Source organism: Lethenteron reissneri, chromosome 15 (genome assembly GCF_015708825.2).
Source record: "Lethenteron reissneri isolate LAM-NWPU_2019-01 chromosome 15, ASM1570882v1, whole genome shotgun sequence".
Lineage (NCBI taxonomy): Eukaryota > Metazoa > Chordata > Hyperoartia > Petromyzontiformes > Petromyzontidae > Lethenteron > Lethenteron reissneri.
The window spans coordinates 7,505,768-7,519,639 of NC_083793.1; positions in this window are offsets into that span (position 1 = coordinate 7,505,768).

Consider the following 13,872-nt stretch of genomic DNA (forward strand, 5'->3'; position numbering starts at 1 on the left):
ACGGGTTTTGATTCCTTACCCGTACTCGGCCGCACCAGGGTCGCAAACGGGTACCAGTACCCGGCCGGGTATGGGTAGGGTACGGGTATCGGGTACCTGATTGCGACCTCTGGGATGAAGCCATGTTGCAGGCGCGGGTGGGTTAATTCTAGGAACTTGAAATGTGAGAAGAGACTAGACGTTGGGAAATGAGTGACAAACAGTTACTCAACAGTGACTCGCGGACTACCCGTACCCATACCCGGCCGCACCAGGGTCGCAAACGGGTACCCGTGCCCAGGCCGTGTACGAGTAGCCGGGTATCGGGTAGGGTATGGGTATCGGGTACCCGGTTGCGACCTCTGATCCCGTCTCATTAATCCTCATCAGCTCGTCCATTAGTAAACCATGGACCCGGAGAGCCGCAGAGTCATTACAAAAGCACTGCAGCTTGAAAAGCACCACGTTAAAAAGGACCAAAATAAAAAGAAAACCGCCAGCAAGGGTTCGAGTTATAAGCGAGCCGTGTTCTGTCAGGCTTGGCTGTATCATACTTTTTTTCATACTCTTTGGTTCTTGCGGTAAAGTCACGTAGGGTAGAAATCAAATCAAATAGATCACGACGTTTCGAACGCAACACAAGCGCCCGTCTTCAGGTGCGATGTCTGCTGCGAGCAGCACGATGCCTGCTGCCTTTTTCAGTCAACCAATAATGTGTTATCAACTTTTTAAAACTTCAAAACCCCATTCGCATTTAAAACATTATTTATTCTGCATTAATCGAATCACACAGCAATACATTTGGTGACTACGTGGGCATTTAAAGTCATCGCGACTGACGTTCCACATCGCACCCGGTTTGTTGGCGGTGCCAGTTTTGCAAACTCCATTAAAATTCAAAAAGCAACTCCATTAAAATTCAAAAAGCAACTCCATTAAAATTCAAAAAGCAACTCCAAGCCCTGCGCCTCCATCCCCCTCCAGTGCATCCCCCTATCCCGCACGCGCACCTGCGAACTGCTTTCCACGTGGGCACGTTGCCTGCTCGATGTTGCGACGGAGCGAATGAAGCCACACGGGACGGTGGATAGCTGCGCTTTGGTGATTTGGCACGGGCGAGGGCAACGACGCCGAGATGGCCGCAGCCTGCGTGGATTGTGAGCCCCCGTGAGTCATCACGCTGCAGCCAAATTGCCACTGGTGATTGCCAGTCGAGGAGGGTCTGAAGGGCTGTTTGGCTGAGTGCAAGATCACCGAGGAGCTTCGATACAGAGTTACTACGCCTTGCTGCAGCCAAATGTATGCGGAAACAGCGTTGGACCGAATGGCCACTAACGCTCGTTTCGTACGAAGGTTATGTAAGATGCAGTGACAAGCAATGGGACCGGCGAAGGTGTTAAGTCTGAAATAATTATTTTAATTATATTTTAATTATTTATTTTTTACCTACGTGACTTTACCGAACACCCTAAGAGTATGAATCCTTGCAGTCACGAAAGCCTCAAATCTAGAAGTGTTCAGTCTGACCCATTGCACATTTAGTTAACCACCAAGATCCAGAGGTGCTGATGAAGAGTGGATGCATGTTGAACGTGTTTTGCATTTGCAGTACTCACATGCTATTAATATTATATTTTGAGAAATCAAACTCCACACATGGGAGAATTAAATAAATGTTCGAAGGAGGCCCAGTGCATGATACAAATGAAGTGCAGGTCTTTGTGTAAGCACTAAAATACTTTCGTGAAAATCTATACCGGACAAAATAGAGTGAAGCACTTCTGGTACTAAAACTGTGTGTCTCCTTCAGAGCTTTAATGTAAGTCTTGACACATTACTTCAGTGTTTCTGACTAATGCGAACGTGAATTACCACCGATTACATTTTTATTCTGAGATAATATTAAACCGCGTGAAAATATGCTCAAATTACAATTACAGATTTGAAGCTTTCGTGACTGCAAGGATTCATACTCTTTGGTTTTTTCGGTAAAGTCATGTAGGTAAAAAATACAATATTTCTTTATTAACTCTCTTCACTTACTACAGTGACTTTGGCTGTAACGGTTCAATCTGAAGACGGTAGCTTTTGTTGCCTCCGAAACGTCGTGATTTAATTGAGTAGATTCTAGATTTGAAGCTTTCGTGACTGCAAGGATTCATATTCTTAGGTTTTTTCGGTAAAGTCACGTAGGTAAAACATTAAAAAAGTAAAATAAAATAAAAATCACGACGTTTCGGAGGCAACACAAGCTTCCGTCTTCAGGTGGAACCGTCACAGCCACGACAGCTGTATCAAGTAAATGACAGCTGTATCAAGTAAATGATACAGCTGTCGTGGCTGTGACGGTTCCACCTGAAGACGGAAGCTTGTGTTGCCTCCGAAACGTCGTGATTTTTATTTTATTTTACTTTTTTTAATGTTTTACCTACGTGACTTTACCGAAAAACCTAAGAATATTAATTTAGTTGTTTTCATTTATTTAATTTAATATTTTTACCTACTTGACTTACCGAAAAAACCCAAAGAGTATTACAATTAAACTTTTAACTATCAACATTCTCCCTGAACATTGCTCTATCACACGCATTGATTGTGTATTTAACCTCCCCCTGTCTCTGCCCCCTCCCTCCCCCATTGTCTAACGCACTCATTGTACCCCCTCTCCCCCCTCTCTTTCCCCCCTATCTCTACCCTCTTCCTCCCCCCCCCCAGTGTCTAACACACTTGGACTGCGCCCTCGCCTTCAGCCCCCCCTCTCTCCCTGTCTCTGCTCCCTCCCTCCCCCCATTGTCTCCTACATTTGCGCCGGCTGCCTCGTCCATGCTGTTTCACTTTGAAAGCCCTCATAAGCAGTTGCATTTGGAGGATTGCCCCCTCTTTTCTCTCCGCCTGATGAAAACCGCTTATGTTGCGATCGAAACGTCGTGGGTTTTTTTAGCTTTTATTATTTTCAATTTACTATTTTTCTTTTTTCTCTTTTATTTTATTTAGAAATAAAAAATATCACGACGTTTCGATCGCAACGCAAGCAGTCGAAGCCGACTGCATCAGCAGCTTCTCCCCTCTTTCTTCCGCCTGATGACGATTGCTTGCGTTGCGATCGAAACGTCGTGATATGTTTGTTTCTATATACGTGACTTTACCGAAAGACCTAAAGAATATGAATTCCTGCAGTCACGAAAGTTTAAAGTAAAAGGTGTGATGTTAAAACACCAAACAGAATCCTTATTCAAGGAATCCAGTCTGCATTAACCACACGTACTTGTAGTGAACATAACCAGAAAGGGTAAAACCTATTGTTATGTTACACATTTAGGTTAATCAGAATGTTTGCTTGTTTCCACCCCCAACTCCCCGCCAGGTTAATTTGATTAATATTAATTGATTGGTTGTTCATGGGCTTCGTAATAGTCATACTTGTCATTGTTCAGTCATCCAAGAAATTACCATAATGCAGTTCCTAGGCTGTGCTTAAACAGAGTGCTTCTGATTTAAATAGGTTCTGTTAATTCCGAATGCCCACTGTGACCCACAGAGTTAACGTGATTGCTTGGGTTTAAAACCTCTATTAAATTACGTCTATAGGGAGCACCTGGCATGAAGCAGTCAGAAATAAGTAGCACAGTTGATCGCCACGTTGGGTTTCAAATTAATTTTATTGGTGAAGCCAGTGGGACAACGCTGTTGGCAAAGCATTGCACTTGATGGCACATTTTTGTAAGCGATCTTAAAGCCATGGGCTCATTTTCATAAACGTATACGGTGTTGTGTATTAAATTGGCACACGTGACCTGAACAAAAAAATATCCCACACTGGTCAGCAATAGAGGCCATATCAGGGAACCTTGTAAAAGGCGATTTAGAATAACAAATTATATGGGTAATTATATGGGTAAAAAGTATAATATGTATTCCAAATGTGTTTAAATTGTGCTATAGGCATCATGTCATCAGACAAAGAATCCATTTAGAAATATTGCAGATGAGTGCACCCAATTTGTCAGAGAATTGCTAAAGAAGCAACTTTTCACAGGGTTTTTGAAAAATCCTTCAAGTGGCCTTTTTATATATTTTGTTTTATCTTTAACACAGCAGCGGTTGCACTCTCCAGTAAGCAAGGCCTCGTGACATTCAGGTTCATATATATTATTATTCTCAGAGTTAAAATGTGGCCAAATTAAGTAACAATACAAACGTCGGCATCCATGGCGACTGGGCTGAGTCCATCAAATCGCTCCACTTAAGAACGCAGTTTCGTCACGCATGACTGAAGCCCAGATTGGAACCCAGTATCTCAGTCATGTTGGTAAATCGGTCTGACCCTAAGGCAATCAGGCCACCACCAATATATTTGAATGGATAATCGTTGGCAATTAATAACCTTCTTGAGGCATTGCTCACAGTTGTGACGCTCCTGCCATGCAAGAGATCGTTGATTGACAACAGGGTGTTTTGCCTGTGTCCATTGGTGCCCATAAAATCCCACAAATAACAAAACTTATTGAGATATATCCACCTTCTCATTGACCCCCCCCCAACCCATTGATAGATAATAACGTCTTCTTGGTTCTTTCGGTAAAGTCACAGGGCTGTTCTTCACCTGAGGATGGCTGCTTGCGTTGTGGCCCAAACGTCGTGAGAATTGTATTTTATTATGTTTTATTTTTATTACTTTATTATTTCCCTTCTACGTGACTTTACCGAAAGAACCAAGAAGATGAATCCCTGCAGTCACGAAAGCTTTAAATCGAAAGAAAGATAATAACGTCTTTCTGCAAACGGTTATACACGTAAAATTTATGAAAATAATAATAATTAGTGGAGAAAATCAGCATTACAAATCATTGACATACGTGTCGAAGAAAATTAGTAAATGTTAAAGAGTGTGCATGAGCTAATCGGCTGATGCAGAGCTCCATCAAGTTCATATCAAGTTATGTTCATAAACAGTGTTGAAATTCATCTTAGATCGAGGCATCCATTGTATTGAAATATATACACATATTGGTTACAAAGGCACAGTGGCCTATCATTTGATGTTATGGTTAATTGCCATTGCCAGGTAATACGTTCTGACACACCCTATTTAACTAAGCTGCTGTAATTATAATAGCATTAAATCAGTCGAGCCTTCATGCGCTGTGAGTGGACTAGTGGCCACGGGAGGTAATGACAGGGGAGTTAGCCTACAGTGGGAATGCACTGGTGGCCACGGGAGGTGGTGACAGGGGAGTCAGTTGTGAGTGCGATGGGACTGGTGGCCACGGGAGGTAATGACAGGGGAGTCAGTTGTGAGTGCGATGGGACTGGTGGCCACGGGAGGTAATGACAGGGGAGTCAGTTGTGAGTGCGATGGGACTGGTGGCTACGGGAATTATAGAGAAGGGAGCGTGGCCAGGCGACGGAAGAGCACGGTTGAGTCTGCCGGTAGAGCGAGCGTCCAGAGTCAGCGAGAATGATCGAGAAGGGGGGCGTGGCCTCTGACTGGTAATAAAAGGGAGAAGCGTGGGAAACTCAGGGCTGTTGCAGTGGGGATATCTGCCTGATGTCAAGTGAAGGTGTCTTCAATCAGAAAAGTGTGTCAAGTCGTCATTACAAAAGTACTGGCAACTTACTCAATACCAAGCTCACTGTTCTTGCGTGACTTTACTTAACGGCTCAATCATCGGCACAATACTGTAATCTCTTGATCTTGTTGAAGGGTCGAAAACGCAAAAATGCCATGGACATGTCCACACTCGTGCGGGTGTCTCTGAGCCACAGCTCTCTGGTGTGTTTGTGGTTTGAACTGTGTGCTCCCCAGGACGATGTTCGACGTTTTATTCTTCTTCCTCCTCCACTTGTACCTTTACAATTCAAATGCCGAAGTTGCAACGATATCAGTTCAGATCTTGAAGAAGGTTCCCGGCCATCGTGCCACACAAAAAACCGCCGGACAACCCCAAAACACCTCGGAGAGGTATGCAACACAACCCGCGAAGACCAATGACAGTTTAACACGTAGGTTTTCGCGACCAATATTTTTCATAATCAACGTTTTTGGGTTTAGATCGCGTTATTTATAAATGTGTCGTAACCCTCCACCACCCGACACGGCCAATCAGTAAAAAAGTGTCACGTTGACAAAAGACAAATAGTTCACTGCTTTAGCCCACCGGTGTGTTGAAGCGTGAAACCACAACATTTACAATTTGAGTACAACGTTTCGCTGGTAATTGCATCCAGCATCATCGGGCAATTCGCCAGAATGGTGAAAGCAGTGAACTATTTGTCTTTTGTCAACGTGACACTTTTTTACTGATTGGCCGTGTCGGGTGGTGGAGGGTTACGACACATTTATAAATAACGCGATCTAAACCCTTAAACGTTGATTATGAAGACCAATGTATTTGTCACCTGGCGATATCTCTCAAAGTGTTGAGGGTGTCCGGACATCCCTGACACACACAGTGGCTGCTTTGCTAGGACTTCTATCTGCCGCACGTTGCACGATTCACGAGATGCTGTCACCGTTCAGTCTTAGAAAGCACAGGAACCCTGTAATGATGTATTCAGAGCATGGCCTGCAAGGCAAGAAGCACCTCTAACCAAATGCAAATTCATTCTGCTTGCATCACCGGAGGCATTACAGCTTCACTGTGGGGTAGCCCTAAGACACACATATATATATACACACTCACGGGCAAAAATGAATTTTGAATAGATGCACACCACTTTATTATTCATTGGAAGGGTATTGCATGAAAAATGCTGTTATACCCACTTTATGGAGGTGCTTAAGGGTTTGCCATGGACAGCAGCAAGTTGCGCAGAGATGAGCTCCCATTGATTAGCCATTGCTCTGTATCATATCAAGGCCCGTAGCCATGGAGTCAACATTGGGAGAGACCAAATTTTCCAGGGGTTCTGGGGTCCCCCCCCCCGCCCCCCAGAAAAAAAAATCTAAATTTGGAAACGAATTTCCTGCCATTTGCTGCCTAAAATATTAAAAAATTCGCTAACACATAGGATAGACTTTTTATTACTTTTTTACAATAATGTCTAATAGTGTATTGTATTACATTGCTGTTTTTTTCTTGTTTTACCTTTTATTGTTTCATTGTATGTAATGGCAGAGATTAGGGATTAATAAAGTACAACCATAACCACAATCATCTAAACAGCAATCTATATTATATCAATATATTGGGGGGGGGGATATTTTGAGCATATTACGGCATTGTATCATATAATGCTTTGATAGACTAGGCTTTTGTTTACTCTCTAAATAGACGTCATTGCAAATTTGTGCTCTAATAATAATATTCAAACCAATAGAGTGATGCAAATAAATTACAGGCACCCTTTGGGATTTTGGTAAGATTCTGTAATACTCGCAATTGCAAACTCCAGTGCCATGATGTGACATCATGAAACCATCTTGCAGATAGATATGATAGAAATGATACAGCACAGTTTCAAAGCATTTTCAAAAGCAACGTATCTATGTGATGTGGAGAAAACTATACAGTATTTGTTTTCACACATATTGTTAAACTTTTAAAATCTCTACATTCACATTCAAGATGCAAATGAATGGTGATCTGTCTTAAGAAGCAATGTTAGCGCTTCAACTATTGCACTCTCATGGGAAATTAATGTGCAAAACAAGCTTTCCTCAATATTTCAAAAAAGTAGAGAGAGTCAGACCAGTCTGTTTCACAATGTATCGCACTGTTTTGTGCTATAGCATTTAAAATATTTCTGAAAATCATGATCATCATCAGCCATCATCTGTCCAATGCTCGATGAAAGTCTCCAAAAGCCATCACCATCTCTCAGTCTCAAGATTGCAAACATCCATTTAGCTCCCACATAGGAGCTGATTGCATTGCTGCATCTCCTCTGCAGTGGACAGAGTCTTTGGCATGTTGCCTAGTTAGGCAGCCACTCTGTCAATAGTCTTCAACACTAACCATGATCGCTTCCACGAGCGGCGTATCCTGCCCAAGCCCACTTAACTTTTTTTTTACTTTCAAAATGTGTTCCTCATTTCTTTCTTCCATTGTATGAGATAGGAGGATGTTACTATCTATGTTATCCTTCAATGTGAATAGTAAAAGTGAATTCAGGAATGTGTCTACAATGGGTTATACTGCACACTGTAAATGCATTCCTGAGACAGGAGAACGAGTAGGCAGCTGACAAAGCATCAATGAGGAGTATGTGATTCCCCCTGATGTGAATGGGACTTCTGCAGCTACTCTAATTTAAGGGTATATATTTTCTTACTCGAGTCGCCGTAAAAAATAAAATAAAAATTTGCAACAAGGGGTTAAACAATTTGTCGGAAAGGGGATATCAAAACCTTGCTAATTTATCATCGTTAACAATGTTTTCATATACAGTATATATTTGTCATTTGATATGATAAATAGGCGATCTCAAATATAAGAGTACAGTATAGGTACATTTGAATAAATTAATGGTTTAGGGTTATGTGAATCAATTCAGTTTCTGTTGTTTGCAAGAACAGAAAGTATATTTTTCAAGGAAGACCTGGGTACAAAAACAAATGAACGATACCAGCAAAGGTTCGAGTGAAAAACAAAGAAAACGAGATAAATTATACAAGAGAACAACAACAGGTTGTGATGCGCGACGAACTTACCAGAAAACACATTCCTGCGGAGGGAGCTGGTAGGAACGTTGTTGGGTTGCTCGGTCAATGGCCAGGGTCAACGGCGGCGTGGTGTATTCCGCAAATATGCCCGACTGTGAGGGTGGGCACAAGCCGGCGTGAGTAGGTTAAACGCTGAGTTTTATAAGGGCACCACCAACCACTCCCCACCCAGCCCCACCCTCTCCCACCCCCTACCCAGCCCCACCCTCCCCACCCAGCCCATCCCCACCCTCCCCTCCCCACCCAGCCCCACCCTCCCCACCCAGCCCCTCCCCACCCTCCCCTCCCCACCCAGCCCCTTCCCACCCAGCCCCACCCCTCCCATTTTTGGATGCACCACGGACGGACGGACACAATAATCCCCTGTGGGCTGGTGGAACCAGGTGGTTCCTACAAGTAAAACTGTTAAAATGTCAAAACGACATCAAATGTGGAATTAAACATTATGATGGCAAATATTATCATAGTAACACAACAATTGAAGGGTACCATATAGAAAAAAAAATACATAATTGAGACACTGATGATGAGGGATTAATGATAGAAGACCTATTGAGGCCATGGAAGCTATAAAAAAACAGCAACCACGCAGTCTAACATGAAAGGGCAGGCCAAGTTTTCGGTGGCCTACAGACCATTGAAGATTGATTTGACCCTTAAGCCATTAGGACATTATTGATCTTAACCTTTTAAATTACATGCGTCAGTCACAAGACAACAAGATTCTCCACTTGTACGCATTACAAAAACGCGACACATATTGGCTGGTACTGCGAGGAAGTTATAATGGTGATCAATATTTAAAATGCTCTGTTAATATTTCAATATATACCATTCATTATGCGTTAATATCAATATTTCAGCATTGCTCCTATTACCAAATCTATATAGAAAAAAATCTACAGATATAAAACAGATTACAATGTTTGCAGAATTGTTTGGTAAAATTGCTTCAGTAAATATTTGTTGACGAAGAACCAATTGACGTATTTGCAGCTCACAGTCCGTGACGAACACATTCCTGCGGAGGGAGCTGGTAGGAACGTTGGGTTGCTCGGGCAATGGCCAGGGTCAACGGCGGCGTGGTGTATTCCGCAAATATGCCCGACTGTGAGGGCGGGCACAAGCCGGCGTGAGTAGGTTAAATGTTGAGTTTTATAAGGGCACCACGGGGTGACCAGCCCCTCCCCACCCAGCCCCACCCCTCCCACCCCCACCCAACCCCTCCCCAGCCTCCCCACCCAGCCCTTCCCCGCCCTCCCCTCCCCACCCAGCCCCTCCCCACCCAACCCCTCCCTCCCCACCCAGCCCCTCCCCTCCCCACCCTCCCCACCCAGCCCCTCCCTCCCCACCCAGCCCCTCCCTGCACGACGGACGGACGGACACAATAATCCCCTGATGGCAATGCCCATCACAGGTCCAAAACACCAGCTCCTCTGCGCACAACAACTACGGTTTGTACACATTGACACGAACGTCAACTTCGTTCACAAAATTAATGATGAAAATTTTAATAATTTCAGTGGGTTTGTTGTTTCCTTTCAGTCAACGATGACTATGAGCGGATGGAAATGATCCCACATGACAAATGACTACGACTCGCCACCAAAGATCTGAGCACAGCCGATTGAGACGAGACAAAATATGAAGTCGTCTGAATTCGCAGACTGAGATAATTTAGCAACATTATGCAAGACCGCAGTGCACTGAAGAGGACCAAAGATGGTAATTGGCTGTATGTTGCATGTGTATTTAAAAACAAAAACATATTTAAGGAGTTCACTGATTGTCTGAAATTATCATGTTAATTTTGCACCCTTCACTCTGATGTTTAATAACAGAGAGGGGACGAAATGTTTGACCGCTTTTGTCAACTCCACCATGACAACAACGAAATTAATCCAGAGGCTTAAAGCTTGTTTCACACTCGAATGTCTGTTTTGTTTGTGTTTTAAACGCCGACTGAATCAACACTGATAATGTACACACCTGAATTACGTGCGTAATCTCGACGTCAACACACGGCGGACAGACGGAATCTGAGCAAGCGGTGTATACAATGGTACGAGAAATGCATTTTTCGGAGGCAACAAAAACGCAGCCCTTGAGGCAGCTTTCACCAGGCAGGCCACTCGCATATTGGCAGAATTTGATTTATTTATCGCGCAAAAAATAAATGGAATGCTGTGGCAGGGCAGGGCCATCTGCGGCAGCAAAACACCGCTGAGAACTTTGTGGTGACGAAACTTCCGTGGCAGTCTCAGTGTGCTCAAACGAAGGCACTCTCCCACTCTCCCTTCGCGTAAACAACAACAACAACAAAAAACCGCGCACGAAATTTGCACAACCACGGCCACGCGTATTTATCCTGGCAGACGTTTAAATTATTGATTGTTGTGCAGTAATATTTTATGTTAAAATGAAGGGGGAAAAAATATCCACAGTCAAAGAAAGGAAGTTTTTAATTAAATGCCATTTTCCCAAAAACTCTTGCCTGCGGTTGTTGTTGTTGTCGTTATATTCATTGGAACAAATAAAAGCAAGTAGGAACAGAAGAGGGGTTTTTTTCTCCTTCTATTTTAAATATCAAAAAGCTTTTGATGTCACCCAAAGTCTCAGGGATTTGGCCATCGTTTCACTTCGGCTCTCCAGCCAATGACGGTGCGGCATTCATGGCTGCCCTGCTGTAGCAGGCGAATCACCAGTGATGGGATGCAATCTGAAACACCCGACGATCTTCGTTTGTAAGTTTCATTCAATTAGCGCGTGTTACGATTGCACTTTGAGGAACACAGGCATTCATTCCCTCCACCCATCGAGTAATATATATAGATGTGTCGTTAAATCCGCCACCACCCGACACAGCCAATTATGAAGGTTTGTCACGTAAACAAAACGTGGCAATTCGTTACTAGTTCAGCACACCGGTGTGTTGGAGAGTAAACCCACAACATTTTCCAATTCGAGTATGAAGTTTGGCCAGCAATTACAACTAGCATCATCAGGCAGACAGCCAGAGTTGTGGAGAAATCCTCCTCGTGCTTCGTTCTTGAATAGAGAGGTACATGTGATGCCGTCACTTGTGAGCCAATCAGACGTGAAGGCCGGGGGGGGGGGGGGGCTAATCTCCATATATATAAAAGGCAAAGTTGTGATTGTGTGTCTGTTCAAAATGTTTAGCGTACTTCCCGACATGCAACAAACAGGAAATTTGCCATGTGGGTACTTTCCAGACTGTACACCATGCAGACATTATAAAAATACACTTTTATTTGGGGGGGGGGGAGCTCAATAATGCATATATTCTTTGCACAGCAAGTGAGCTGTGACGTCAAATATTTCACGTGACCTGCGCATGTGAAAGCGTAACGCATTGTCGTGTAGTGGTTAGCGCGCTGCGCTACGAACCCGGCGACCTGAGTTCGATTCCCGCTCACGGCTACCACCAGTGACGATTATTTCAACTGGTCCTGGGCCTCTCCTAGGTCGACTCAGCCTCAAATAAGTAACTGGTGTGTTGTGTGTGAACATCGCCACTGGGGAGACAAAGGCGACCGGGCGTGGTGAATCCATGTCCCGGGCGAAGTCGGGTAGTACAGCTAGTGTATGTATACAAATTAGAATGAATAACTATTACCGGTTAGTTTATTCATATACCTTTTCCTCCTGTCTCTTGGGGTTGCCTTCACTGTGTGTAAATCTGCTATCAGGGTGGAGTAATTTGTGAAACACGAGTCTGATTGACAACTAATTCCAGTAAAGTGTCTGCGTATTGTATAGGAACCAAACAACAATCATCACTTGATTATGGCTACACTGCTAATACATACAACCTCGCTGTGGTGACTGTCATCTGCTACTTGACACGTTTACCTGTGCATAGCGAATCTAACCCAATATTCATTATTAGAAGAATCATGATTAGAAGAATCACGATTTCAGCTTCAAATGCGCCGCACAGTATCCGCTCACTCTCGACGAGAGAACGATTCAGGGGCGCGAGGAATCACACGTAAGCGGGATCGTGTGTCCAAATCCCACCCCCTCCCCAAGCTCTGCGCTCCTCTACGTATGAAGGCGTTACGCACCAATTAACACGTGTGTGTTGTGTGTCACCCTCTGATGAAGGCTGCACTGCTGCTGTGTAGAGCTGAGTCGTGTCGGCCTGCGACAATTTAAGCACGAGGTTGCCAATTTCCGCTTCTGTTGCGCTCCGAAGCTTGTTAAATATATATGTGCCTTTTTTCCACTGTGCTCTCTCTCTCCCTCGGGATATATGCATGAAATCTCAATGAGCATTTTTGTTTCACATGGACAGACAATGTGCAATTTGGGGGAAATTGTGAGGGTAAAAAAACGAACAAGACACAGCTGGAAGGACTTGCATATAGTGTCTATACCAGATATACGTGTGCATTCCTCTATATAGAATGCTGCAAGCAGTGTGTCGTGCAAGTGAGTTGGCCTTTACCCTTTTCACCTGTTGCATGCTGCATTGGTTTAACTTCCACATAAAAAAGAAATGCACTTTGACCACTGAGGGCTCACAAGGGAAGCACTCTGCGACCGCGTAGCCCCCCCACTTGATTCTCTCTCCAGACTCGCCGCCTGCAACCGGGCGCAGCATTCTGCCAGAGAAAGCGAGGGCGACACGAGAGTGGATTTTACGGCGTAGGCCCCAGCTCGTCACCGCGTCCACGACACTGGTGGCGAAAAGGGTTAAAGAACAAAGGAGTGGTGCAGTCCACGGCAGTGCCTCAAAGTGGTAACTCAGAATCTCGTGCCTTGGTGGCGCCCTACAGAGGCCTGTAACCTGCCAATTAGTGTGACCTACGAGGCCAAAACTAAAGGCAGATGCAGCAACAGCACTCTATGTCAGCAGCACCAAAGTTAACATTTTCACAGGGGAGGAATGCTGTTTTAATTTATTCCCAGTGTTTTAGACGGTGAGGTAACTGCCACTGTTGATGAACTGTTAGCACAGCAAAGCTTATTAACCAGATGCTGCCGAATGTATTTGATCCCCCAGAGCGACATTTAGATCAGTGAGGAAGTTTCTTTATTTTTAAAGGGGGAGAATGTTTTTTTTAAATTTATTCCCAGTATTTTAGCTGGAAGGGTAACTGCCACCGTTGATAAACGGTTCGCACAACAAAGCTTACTAACCAGATGCTGCCGGATTGTATTTGATCCCACAGAGTGACAGTTAAATCAGTGAGCAAGTTTCT